General features: G+C 48.5%; 1 protein-coding gene across 13 annotated transcripts in view; it reads right to left on the bottom strand.

Moving 5' to 3' along the window:
- ZNF536 (zinc finger protein 536) overlaps positions 1-13,575 on the bottom strand; it is a 489,082-nt gene that overhangs the window by 424,147 nt on the left and 51,360 nt on the right. For all 13 annotated transcript variants that reach the window (XM_054673451.2, XM_024351399.2, XM_054673452.1 and 10 more), the window contains exon 2: positions 5,215-5,284. The gene's annotated coding sequence lies outside the window, so the exon portion shown is untranslated. The remainder of the gene's footprint in view (positions 1-5,214; positions 5,285-13,575) is intronic.

Raw genomic sequence — 13,575 nt, 5'->3', positions numbered from 1 at the left:
AAACCACAGGCCTCCCCTCCCGTTTAAGGGCTGGCTGTCCCCACCCACCCGCCGTGATCACGTGACATCCATCTCAGGAATGCGTTCTCCAAACGCCAAGCAAATCCCAAGCCCCGAGTGATGTGTCAACAATGCTCCTTCACAAAGGAATGGGATGGAGAAGTTGGCTTAGGAAACTCACCACCCTTTCTAACATTCTCTGAACTTGCTAACCAAAGTCCCAAGGGATGCTGGAAAGACCACATGCCTGGCAACATCTTGGGGTTCCTAGCACTGGTATGAGACTGAGAGGAAAAGGCTAATTATCTGAAAATGGCCTACATTTTCATTAATCTTCAATAAAGATGGAGAAAGAGGGAAAGATGATGGAATAGAGGAAATGAAAATAACAACGGTGCCATGCTTGTACTAAATGCCTACTTTGAACCAGGCAGTGTTTTAAGTGCATCACACAGTGTAATCTACCAGACTGTCATGTTGTTCCCAATTTACAGATGAGAAAACTGAGGTGCAAGTCCCTTGACACTGGGTCAGACAGCTACTGAATGGTGGAGCCAGGGTTCCAACCCAGGAAATCTGCTTCCAGAGCCTATACCTTTGCTATGCATTGTCAGACATAGAGGTCATTTATCTTTCTTCTTTAGTACATTCTCACTGGTACTGCTATGATGTCCATGGTAATATAGTTTAAAAGTCAAGGTGAGGTAACTTGGACCACTCTTGTCACTGAGAATAAGTTTTCCAATAGATGGGTACATTGCATACACCATGCCAGAACTTGGGAACCCCACTCCCCAGAGCCTCAGCCTATCCCCTCAAGACAGCTGACCTAATAGGACTGAGCAGTGGCAAGTCCCACAGAGACCAAGGCATGGCAGGTCTGAAGAGGACACACAAAAATCTCCAGAAGAACATGGAATACAGTGCAGATTGCAGAGGTTTGCCCAGGAGACGGACATCCAGTCACATGGGCAGGAAGTCCTTTTAGCCTCATAAATCCCTCATCCACATCCTACTTAGAAAGAGATCATCTTCGCCTATGTGACCTCCACGCCTTCAGTCCCAGTCATCTGTGTATGTGCCCTTGTGGATTTTTAAAGACATTTTTATAACAGGGTGGTTTTCAGTTCACAGAGGTTGCCTAGCACAGTTCTAGACATATTTTTTCCATTTTAAAACACTAGACTAAAAGAAAATGCCTTGTTATAACTGATCATTAGATTTTGAAAATAAAGATTTCAAAAAATGTTTGGGAGGCCAATGAATGAATAGATGGTAAAAGTGAGATTTCATTTGGATCAATGAGCCCAATATTCTAAGGTACATGTTAGGGCTTGAGATAGAGACCCATCCATCCACCCACTCATCCATTCATCCATCCATCCATCCTCCATCCATCCTCCCATCTACCCATCAACCCATCCACCCATCCATCAATCCATCCACCCATCCACCCACCCATCCAGCCACCCACCCACCCATCCATCCATCCTCCCATCCACCCATCAACCCATCCACCCATCCATCAATCCATCCATCCACCCACCCATCCAGCCACCCACCCACCCATCCATCCACTCATCCATCCATCCATCCATCCATCCACCCACCCACCCATCCAGCCACCCACCCATCCATCCACCCACCCATCCATCCATCCATCCACTCATCCACCCATCCATCCATCTATCCATCCATCCATCCATCCACTCATCCACCCATCCATCCATCTATCCATCCATCCATCCATCCATCCATCCATCCATCCATCCATCCATATACCCATTCATCTATCTACCCATCCACCCACCCATCCAACCACCCATCTATCTATCCATCCACCCACCCATCTATTCATCCATCCACCCATCTATCCATCTATCCATCCTCCATCAATCCACCCATTTATCCACCCATCCATCCATCTGTCTATTCATCTATCCATCCATCCATTCATCTATCCATTTATTTATGCATCCATCCATTCACCCACCCATCCACCCATCCATCTACCCACCTACCCACCCACCCATCCACTCATCTATTCATCCGTCCACTCATCCATCCAGCCATCCATTCATCAATCCATCCATCCATCACCCTACCCACCTACCCCTCCACCCATCTATCCATCCATCCATCCATCTATGTATCCATCCTCCCATCCATCCATCTAGTCACCAAAGCTTTATTGAGAAGCTATTGTGCATCAGGCACCATTTCAGGAACTGAGGAAATCACAAGGAACAAAACACATAAGCCCCTACCCTCACCACTCTTATGTCGCAGTAGGAGAGACAGACCAGAAACCAGTAAAGGAGTAGGTCACTAAAATGCTTCCTGCACCACACAACACGACGGATTCCAAATCTTCCTAACACAAAGGTAAATCAGAGCCATTTCCTCATTTGCTGTTATCATCAAGGATCAGTTGTAAAAACAAGCAAGAGTGTCTCATATGGAAATGTTAACAGTACAAAACTGTATTCCAATGTGGCAGAATTATCTAAGGGCAAATACTGCAGGCAATATTTTTATGACAGAAGCTTTATTTCTCATTATCTATATCCTTGATTTAAATATATACATGTATGTGGGTGCACACGTATCAAGATTCAAGTATTTCAATATAAATTTTGTATTCAAAATACTTTTCCTGATTTCAGTTGATTGCATATTTCGAGCCAAAGTTGCAGCAGTAGTTTTTGTTCCAAATCAAAAACAAGGATTTCTCTCTCTCTGTCTCTCTCCTTCTCTCTCTCTTTCTCTCTCTGTCTGTCTTTCTGTCTCTCTCGGTCTCTCTCTCTCTCTCTCTGTCTCTCTCTCTCTCTTTCTCTGTCTGTCTCTCTCTCTCTCTTTCTCTGTCTGTCTCTCTCTCTCTCCTATGCTCAACAATCTCTCCTTGCTCCCCCACCCTCTAGCCCTAAGGAGCCCAAATACTCATGCTGCCTTCCAGGCTGAGTGGTACCAAGGGCAAAACCTGTTTCTTCCCATTTATTTTTCTGTTGGAGGTCTCTGGGGCTGTAAGGACTGTGGTGCTGGCTGAAGCCACATCACACAAAGGCTCTGAGATAGAAGGACAAAACTTCCCACTTTGATTTGAGTGTGTAATTGTTTGAATACATCTCGCCCGCACTACAATAATGTCATCTTTGGTTGACACAGATTTTAAAGCCCTTTGAAAAGGTGGAATGTTATCAATCATGAGCGTGATTATAATGGGATTTAAGTGGAAGACGCTAAGATTCAGGCCCTCGCTTGGGCCAGGTTCATGACAGAGGAGGAGGGAGAGAGGAGGAAGAGGGCTGTATTTCAGCCAAGGAAAGGATGCCCTGCGTCGTCTTCACCCACACATCTTCTCTCCCAAAGCCAAAGACTTCCGAAGAAGCACCATGAAACTCTGGAACTCCGACAGGAATTCCCCAACATGCCAAAAATATCTGCTCGTTTTCCTATAGGTTAGACCAACAAGAGCTGATTTGGCCCCCCAGGGGACATATGGCGATTTCTGGAGTTATTTTGATTGTCACAATGGAGGAAGTGTTGGTGGAGGCAGGCTATCAGCATCTAGTGGGCAGAGACCAGGGATGTTGCAAACATTCTACAGTGCATGGGAGGGCCCTGCAACCAATCACTATCCAGTCCAAAATTTCAATAATGCCAAATGTGAAAGACCCAGAGAGGCTGGGCCACAGCTAGAGGAGTGGATGGGTCAGAGAGGGGCATTTGTGGGGAAGCGGTTTAAAGCCACTTCCACTGGCTCGGCTATACCTCCGATTCACCGGCAGACAGAGGCAGGTGACAGAGGGGAGGAAAAAACCAAATTGCTTCCTACTTTGCCTTTCAATCTAAAACACACCTTCCTTATTACGCATCAGAAGGGACTGGAAACCCGACATTTTTTTTTTTCTTCTTTTTCAAGGCAAAACAATCCAGGCCCAATAAAAACAAAATAATCTCTCTGACAGATCACTGGGATGGTTGGACCTTTCTCCTGACAAATCACAACAGGGCCTACAGATGTGGAGTTCACCCATCAAGCCCAGTCACATGCCCAGGATTACTAAGGCAAAGAATTGTGAATTTCATTAAATATGTTAAAGGGGAAAAAATCAGCTTTGAAAAATAGTAATCCTGTCTTTCAACAAAAATATTATAGGAAGCTATGAATTTGGTAGATCGGAATAGGGTGTTGGTACATGTTTTACTAAGGTAATATAATGGTACACTATTATTAGATCACATTAATCATTACTGTGCCAACGGCACTGACAGCCCCACTGAAAAGGATTGAAAGGCCTGGTAATGGATATAAATTACCCATTGTGTGATAAAAGGATTTTTACTAAGAAGGTAAGAATAAAACAGCAAATTTCTAATATAACTGTTGTGTAAAAATCAAAATAAAAGTAATCCACGGTCAGGAATATCCACAAAATCAGAAGTAAGCACTTTTCCAGCAAGATAAAGTCACAATAAAAAAATATATATTCAGTACAACATAAAATTAATTTCTGAGTGCATAATTCTGCTATCAATTTCCCTGGTTTATGTAGTGACCTCTGAGATGTGTGGTCAGGAGAAGGTGGGCTGGGCTAATTACATCCGAGGGTGAGTTTACAGAGATATCAGGGGCAGCCTCAGATGAGGCCACCAAAGATATCAAATACATATGTCACCCTTTGTTTTGTATTTTAAGTTTGTATCAGCTCCCATGCCGGAAATACACCCCGTCGGGAGTTTGCGATCTGGAGTCTGATTGAGGTGACAAACACGGAGCAGCTTTGGGACATGATTTGTCCAAGACTGGGCCAAGCCACTGAGTCACCTGGTGAGTGATGGGGAGCCCGACCACAGGTGGCACTTGGACAAGGTCACTCGGCCTTTAGCAAAAGCCCCACCAGCTCTCAGCCCTGGTTCCAGGCTGCTGGCTGGCAGACAGGGACTCAGGGTGTCACGCAAGAGAGAAAGAAGTCACCCTTGTTGGGCTTTGCCTCATGGGGGAACCTGTTCAGAGACTCAAGAACATGTCTCCACATTGTAGTTCACCCCACCCACAAGATATGGAACCCATGCTACCTCCCAGACACCTGTGACTCTGGAAGTTTCTCCATAGCTCTGCATAAGGATCAGCAGCCCAGAGAAGGCAGCCTGGACTTCCCCACAAACTCAGACAGACACCAGTTCAACAAACTACAAATCGATGGTCCTTACCAGGCAAGTCTTAAAGCAATGGATCTCCCTCCTGGTTGAAGGATATTCTTAAAGCCGTGGTGGTCAGGAACTGCAAAAATAAGACCTGTTAGAAACTGTAAATGTCACATAAGTCGACTTCAGTAAGTCACATAAACAGCATTCATCCAAAGTAACAATTTGCTGGGTTAGTTGAGAGCCTAAAAACCTTGAATAGCCCCACTGCCCCCAATTCTTTGAGCAATTTAAAAAATGGGAACTATGTGACCTTTGCTGCAATGAACCAAATTTCCTCAGCTTGTTTTCAGTGGGAAATTGCCACCTGCGCAAAAAGAACTTCTAACCATCTCTTATCTTCTGTATATGGGACAGAAGAAATAGGAGCTAATATTATAAGGGCTCTCTCTCTCTCTCTCCCTCTCTCTCTCTTTCTCTCTCACTGTCTCTCTTCTTTAGAATTCTCAGAGTGAAGAAGTACCCAAGGGTTCTTGCTTTTTCCATGATTTATGGAGCCCTCTACAGTAGACCAAAATTCCACCCAAATTTCAACTGGCCAAGCCTGTTTGGTAGCCAGTGGATACAAAACGGGAATCTGCAACTGACTGAGGCTTAGAGATATTGTGTTTGGCATCAAAGTCCTCTCTCCCGAACCCAGACCAGGAAAGCAGCAGCCAGTGAGATTTTCTACTTCTTCATTCTGTGTTATCACTGATGTAAGTCCCACATGGGTGATCTCACCTCCTACGGCATGCTCAGAGGTGATAAAGGACAAGAAGGAAAGCTGGGATGTTCATCTATGATGGATGCAGAGCTGCTGGCTAGGGGGTAATCAAGGAAGGCCAGCCCCCAGCCTGTGATCTCCAGCCCACTCCTCACCCAGTGCAATTCGGATTCTCATTTGTTTTGCCATGTCACGGAAGGGATGTTATGAGGCAAACATAAGTTCCCTTAATAAATTATATTTTACTGAAAGTGAAGCTGTAAATTCTGATCACAGAGGTAGAATTTTGCTATGGATTCAGAAAATCTGATTCTGCCCATGGAAAACCAGAAGATACATTTGGAGGACTGGTGGCAGCCCCAGCCGAAGAAGTTTGTACTGATTGAACCACTGGCTTGCAACACTTCATTCAACTCCAAGGCTGATTTCTGGCAACCAAAAAGGTGTTTGCTGACTGCATGCTCGAAAAGTGTTTTCTCAGGGTGCCACAGGGAAGCTGCTGTCTGTAAACACATTTCTACCTGCCTATCTTGAGACATAAAGCAAAAGCTGACGTCTCAACCATCTCCAACATGGAAAGAAATTACATCTCAGTGTCTGTCTGTCTGTCTCTCTCTCTTCCCTGAACTAGATGATCTTTTGCATTTTTTTTTTGTTTTTTTCCCCGTGTCACTCAAAATCTAAGGAGTGAGGAACAAATGCCCAATGCTACACTTTCCAAGGTTCTGTCCTATCGCTGAGCTAAACAGGTCCCCAGCACCCAGTTGGCTCTGAAAACACTTATTTGCTTTGCTCTAAGACCTCCTTATGTTTAGGGAGGGGGTTGCAGGAGATGGGAGACACACTCAGATTTTATATCTAAGCTCATGACTTGCAAAATTCTAGGACTATTCTCCAGGGGCCATTCACTTAGAAGCCCTGTAAATTCCAATGACAGGAGAACACAGAGAGGCTTCATCGGGGGAAGTCCCACACCGGTTTGTCCAGCTTCACGCCATTGATCAGAACACCGTCTCCTGCAGTTGGCACCGGGGCAGTGATGGGCACAAACCCCTCAGGTTCTATGCTTTAAATCATGAAAGGGCCCAGCACAAGCCTCGTGGCTACATTGGAGGCTGTGCTCTTCCAGCGGATTAGTGGGCTTATGCAAGGGTGTCTGACCTGCATGGGCAAGGTTAGCCCAACACGCCAGCAGGGCAGCTGACAAGTACAGCCTCACTGGGCCCTTAGGAAAAGAAATCAAGTTAGTTCCATCTGTGCCTTTCTGATCCAGTCTAAACAGGAGGAGGCTCCTGGTGTCTGATGTTGTTACAGTCACTGCGGGTCGGGGAAAGGTGACTCCATCCGACCACAGATGCTCTCATGATGCAGGGTGAGGAGGAAGGGAAGCACCAGCAGAGTCATTCTGTCTTCCTCAATGAAAGAAACCGCTCTTTTGGTGCAAGTAAGTGACTTGTATTTAGAGATAACACGGTCAGTGGCATAACCAGAAGCAGCCTGGACGTGAGGCCTCCCCTCGCTCTGTCCCCCACAGGGACCCCAAGCTGAGGGGCCACCCAGGAGACTCTATCTACGAGCCCAGTTTGGTACAGCTTAGAGTAGGGGTGGGAAGGGGAAGATTGCAAAGGCGACAAAAAGCATGGTATGAACTAAGTGGGGGTTGGGTAGCCCCCACCTCATCAAAGTAAGGGAACCTCCACAGGTGCGTTTTCAGTGCTTGAAATTCCACTTGCTGTACACTGATGGCTCCTGCTTCCCTCTTAAAGCACAGATAAGGCTCCCACGCAGCCCTCCCCAGCAACATGGATGAGCTTAGGAGGCCTGTTCACTCAGTGGCTTGGAGACTCGCTTCCCAGCACCTGTGGTGCACTGGGGCCTCTGGGGTAGGTCAGGGGCCAAGCAGGTCTGCCCATCAGATACAGAAACCACCCATCGTTTGAAGGTCCCGGTTGCCAGGACAAGGAGCACATCAAAGGCAGGACACCGGGAGTGGGGCAGAGTTGAGTCAAGCCCTTAAGCAAGTGCAGGCAGGGCCCTGGTGGAGACAGGGCTGGAGGCCAGGAAAGGGCACAGAAGTGCAACAGAGTGGCCGCAACTTCCAGAAAGGGGAGTGAGAAGGTTTGCAGGGGCTAAGGAAGGGAAGGCTGAATGGCCATTTCCTGGGTGGACCCTGGCTGGAGTACAGCAGGGATGCAGGGCGCTGGGGAGCGAGGAGGGAGAAAGGGAGACTTCCTAGAGCCAGAGGTACTTCCAAGGCCTCTCTGAGGAAGGGGAGACAAGAGCAGGGGTGGAAAGTTCTCAGAGAGGGACTTCAAAGGGGAAGTGGGAGCACAGGAAGATATGGGGGGCACCAACCAAGCAAGGAAGCGGAACGTGCCTCGGCAGCTCTGACCCACCCTGACACACAGTGGGCCTACCCCGAGTCCACACACCCCCATCCCTGTGAATTCCACAGGCAAGGCAGGACCCACCCAGCAGCCCAGCCGTGTTCACTGAATGAGCCCCGCTGAACGCAGACATACCAGCTAGCCCTGCACGGGCCCCTCTGTCCACCAAAGCAGGAGGCCACAAGGGCTCCCCACAGGGGATGGGGCACCCTCCTCCCTCCCATATCGTCCCAGAGCTGCCTACACAGGAGCTCTGAAGGAGCCAGAAAAACCCTCCCTGAGCAAAAGCCCAGCCTGCCCGACTCAGACCCATGGGCTCTGAGGGAGAGGGTGATTGGCCAGTCAAGAGATGAGCAGAGACAGGGTACCCCCAGCATCACCATGGCTCTGAGATGGGCCCTGAGTTTAGCACAGAGCGGTCCTCCAGGCCAGCGAGTTTCCTGCCTGTGGGCAGTGCACACCTGTCTCCACCCCACACCATGACAATTTGGAGGATATGAGAGCAGCAATGAATGTCACCATCACTGAGGCCACAGCAAACCCCGGGCACATGCAGAGGACAGTCCAGCACTTGGGGAAAGGGTGGTGTCAGACTCTCCTCCCAGCCCCTCACCTCTGTCGGAGGACCTATGCGGATGGGAGGGAGTAGGGGAGGGAAGTTAAGACAGAAGGATGGAAGGAGGACAGACGGGAGGATGGGAATGGAAGGATGGAGGAAAGATAGAGTAGAGAGGGAGGAGAGAAGGAGAGAAGGATGAAGATGGATGCAAAAATGGAAGTGGGAGGGAAAACAAAAGTAAGGGGGGCAGGAGGAAAGAGAGGGTCTGAAGGTGGAAGGGAGGATGAAAGAAAAGGGGCGGATGGAAGGGTGAAAGTGCAGATGGACAGATGGAGGCGAGGCGGATGGAAGGATGAAAGTGCAGATGGAAGGATGGAGGCGAGGCGGATGGAAGGGTGAAAGTGCAGATGGAAGGATGGAGGCGAGGCGGATGGAAGGGTGAAAGTGCAGATGGAAGGATGGAGGTGAGGCGGATGGAAGGGTGAAAGTGCAGATGGAAGGATGGAGGTGAGGCGGATGGAAGGGTGAAAGTGCAGATGGACAGATGGAGGTGAGGCGGATGGAAGGGTGAAAGTGCAGATGGAAGGATGGAGGTGAGGCGGATGGAAGGGTGAAAGTGCAGATGGAAGGATGGAGGTGAGGCGGATGGAAGGGTGAAAGTGCAGATGGAAGGATGGAGGTGAGGCGGATGGAAGGATGGAGGTGAGGCGGATGGAAGGGTGAAAGTGCAGATGGAAGGATGGAGGTGAGGCGGATGGAAGGGTGAAAGTGCAGATGGAAGGATGGAGGTGAGGCGGATGGAAGGGTGAAAGTGCAGATGGACGGATGGAGGCGAGGCGGATGGAAGGGTGAAAGTGCCGATGGACAGATGGAGGTGAGGCGGATGGAAGGGTGAAAGTGCAGATGGACAGATGGAGGCGAGGCGGATGGATGGGAGGAAAGGTGCGAGGGCTGCTTCAATTTCCCCTCCTGGCCCATGTTCCATTCTCTCCTGCGGGAGGTGGAGTGTATTCCTGGGGAGACACAGGATGGCCCTTCCCCGGATGGGTCACTGGGAGGTCTGGCAGCAGGAGCAGGGGCTGTCTGCGGAGGCATCTGAGTGAGTGGCAATTGGGAGCCAGGGAAACTACTTTCCTTCCAGAAAAGAGTTGGGCAAGGAGGATTTGGAGAGAAAGCCAGTCCGGCTCCTTCGGCCCTATGCCCAGGGAAGGACATGGTTTAGAGCTCCAGAGGGGAAACAGCTGGGTGCCCAACTAAGTCTCCCCACAGACGACACTTGAGTGCAGTGGCTCCCAAGCAACGCCTCTGAACCCCCTCTACCAAGAGCAGGCTCTCTGCGTCCCAAGGTACACAGAGCGTCTTCTCCAGTGCGCACCCCCTGGGTGCTGGCAACTTCCTCCCATGGTTCTGAGACCTCCTCCCAGCCCACAGCTTGATATTCTCAAGTTCCACTAGCAACAAGGACCCTACCAAAAAACCGCAGCTCCTCCAACCGGATCTGGAAGTTTTCTCCAAGTACTGAGTGATTCTCTCTTTCTCAGAGAACGCTGGGGGATGAACACGGCCCCAAATGACACACCCATTGTTGCTACAGATTTCCAACAGGAAGGGGGTCCTGGTGTGGAAAGCTCCCAGGGAGCTTTCTGTCGGAGAATCAGCCACTCACTCAACCATTATCCACCCAGCACCCCTGCAGTCAGGCTCTATTCTATTTCTGGGGATCCAGTGATAAACATCGTGTCCACCTGCATGGAGCTCATGTTTCTGAGACCAGATTCAAATGAAAGACAAAAGTAAAATATGCCAGCAAACAACAATCTCTAAGAAGATAATAAAGCTGGAGGAAGTGACAGTGACAATCAGAGAAGACCTCTCTAAGGAAGCAACATCTGGCAAGGGACCGGAATAAAGTAAGGGAGTGAGCCCTGCGAGAATGTGGGCAACAGCGGTACAGGAAGAGTGAACAGCAAGTGCAAAGGCCCTGAGGTTGGATGGAGATGGTGCATTCAAGGAGCACTGAGACATTCCCTGCGGCCTGGGTATGGATAGTGAGTGGGAGAATGGATGAAGACAGGCTTTTTAGGATCCACATACCTAGTCGGAAAGGGTTTTATACTGAGCCACTGGTAGATTTTGGGCACAGGAAAAACATGATCTATTTGCACTGTATGCCTGCTACGAAAGGCGCAGACAAGAGGGGGTCAAAGAGGAGGCAGGGGGACCCATGGGGGAGGCTGCTGCAGGTATGTAAGTAAGCGAGGGTCTGGTGTGAGCTGGAGAGAGAGCAGTGGCAGGGGAAAGGCAGGCATATTCGGGATGTGTTCCATGACAAAGCAGTGAGACCTGCCAAGTAGAACACCAAGAGTAAGGAGAACCCAGAGTCAGCCACGCTCACCCTGGCCCAGGACCCTGGGGGCACAGGGAACCAGCTCCCAAACCAGCCTCTGCCCAGGACCCAGGTGTGTTCACCAAAAGGTTCTGATGCCCTGACATCTTGGGGCCTTGCTGGCCCCAGAAAGACTGCCCTGCCCAGAGGTAGCCCATTTCTAGAGTTGGTAAATGACTCCCTGGGAGCTCCTTTCATATATAAAACAGCCAGTCCAAACCACACTGCCTACACCACCTTTACTGGGCTCTCACAGGGCCTCCCCACTTGGGGCCACTATCCTCCTGCCCTAATCGCCCGCGGCCAGAAACCAGACAACTAGAAGCAACCCCTATGGTCCATGCCTGTGGAAACCACTCAAACGAGCCAATTCAAACCCTCCCAGCCCTGCCTTGCCTTGCCTTTCCCTGGGAAGCTATGATAAAGGCTCTTGTCCCTCTTCTCCCCTCTCGCCTTCTGCCTCCCAGGAATCCTGGTGCTTCTCCATGTGGTCCCCACGTGGCATGGCATGTCTTCCTCTTGGGAACTGTGAGTAACAAACTGTCCCTTCAATCTCAGTTGTCTCCTGCCCTGTTGGCCACGCCATATCTGAATAATAATAAAACCTACATTTCAAAACATCGGGTCCCAAGTCACCAGCACGAAGCCCGCGTAGGAGAGGACAGGGCCCAGAGAGAGTGTGAGTTGGATTCTGCTGAAGACAGCACCGCCCACAAGGTTCTTGCTGTCAGGGTCACGCTGAAGCCACCACCCTCCTCCCAGAGGGCATGACGTACCGACGGAGAAATGGTCACCCTCTGCTAACTTCTGCCAGAGCAGGTGCCTGAGCTGTTATTCAACAGCCACAATGTGTCTCAAAGAGGAGGACAAGCACTAGAAACTTGGCAAGATCTTTCCCAAAACCCATTAGCCCACTCCACAGGGTCCCACAACGGACACGCTGCCATCAGGCCTCCGCACACAGGCGGTAGCACCTGTATGAGTGTGTGTGTGGGTATGTGCATGTATGTGTGCACGTGTGAGCATTCACATGCATGTTGGAGGTAGACAGCAGTTGCCACCCTGACACAGAGCCCAGCATCATACGACACGGCTGAAATATTATAACACACAGCGCGTAGGGCTGCCCAGACACGCTTCCAAAGGAAGCCTCTTCTTTCATTTTAAAACAAAGGTAACTTTGATGGAGAAGCTATTTGATACCTGTTCGATCTAAATGCTTTCAGGATACACAGACATTAGACGCTCACAGAAACCTGAGACCCTACAATATCGGACCAGGCTCGGGATGATAAAAGAGGAGTGGAGAGGCTTCCTCTCATCAGCTCGCCTGCCCTGTGCATGTATTTTTACATGCTTTAGCATGAAAAAAAGCCAAGATGCTCAGAGCCAATCAAATTACACCCCTGTCTCTTTAATAAACAAATCCATGTGCACATCAACAGTGTTGAAAATTCAATTTAAACTCTTTGTCTGTTGCCGCTTACTCTAAAGATGGTCTTTCTTAAACAACAGAACACCAAGGAGTCGTTAGTGCTCTCTCTTCATTACTTCAAAAAACCAATCATTAGACACCAGAGTATATACGTAATTAGAAAATCACTTCCTTTGCAATCCAAGCTAAGTAGTTTACATACTGTAATTACAGGGACAAAATCAATTTTTAATCATTTCCCTGATTGGGCTCATCAGCTCTGTGGGAACATTGTAACCTGCTTGTTGTGCAAAAGCAACATCTGGGCTAAAACAATTACCCTTTGTTTGCTACAATATTCCTTAAATCTTTTTGCTTGCATAAAAAAAAAAAAAAACGAAAACATGAAGACAAGATATTTGGATGTCTTTGTGTCCTTGATCAACATATATCCGAAAGTTCTCCTGGTGACGTGAGCTTAATGTTCGCCGGAATTTACGGTTTAACAGTACACATCCAAGGAATGTATTTTTTCAGTGAGATAAAAGTATCTGATTGTTTTAAAGATCCATTCAGCTGCCTAATTGTTCCATAGCTAACACATGGTATTCAAACAACCCACACATTACAAAAGCTCATCTGGGTAATCACGGGCAACTATTATGGCGATGGTTTACACTTTTCTAATACAAATGAATGGATTTTATCAAAATTTAAAAAAAACTAAAAAGCTGAGTATGTGTGAAAAATAGTTGGTATGAATTGGCAAGGCAGGGCTGAGCATTTTGTTCTCTTAATAGGAAATGACCTCATTTACACTGGAGTAATAATTAGTACTGCTTCACTGACAGTTAAGAAAAAAAACTTTCCCAGTATAATAAGGCAGCATCTCCTTTGTTAGGAGATCTACATTGA

The sequence above is a fragment of the Pan troglodytes genome, chromosome 20 (assembly GCF_028858775.2).
Source record: "Pan troglodytes isolate AG18354 chromosome 20, NHGRI_mPanTro3-v2.0_pri, whole genome shotgun sequence".
Lineage (NCBI taxonomy): Eukaryota > Metazoa > Chordata > Mammalia > Primates > Hominidae > Pan > Pan troglodytes.
This window is presented reverse-complemented; position numbering and strand designations above follow the sequence as displayed.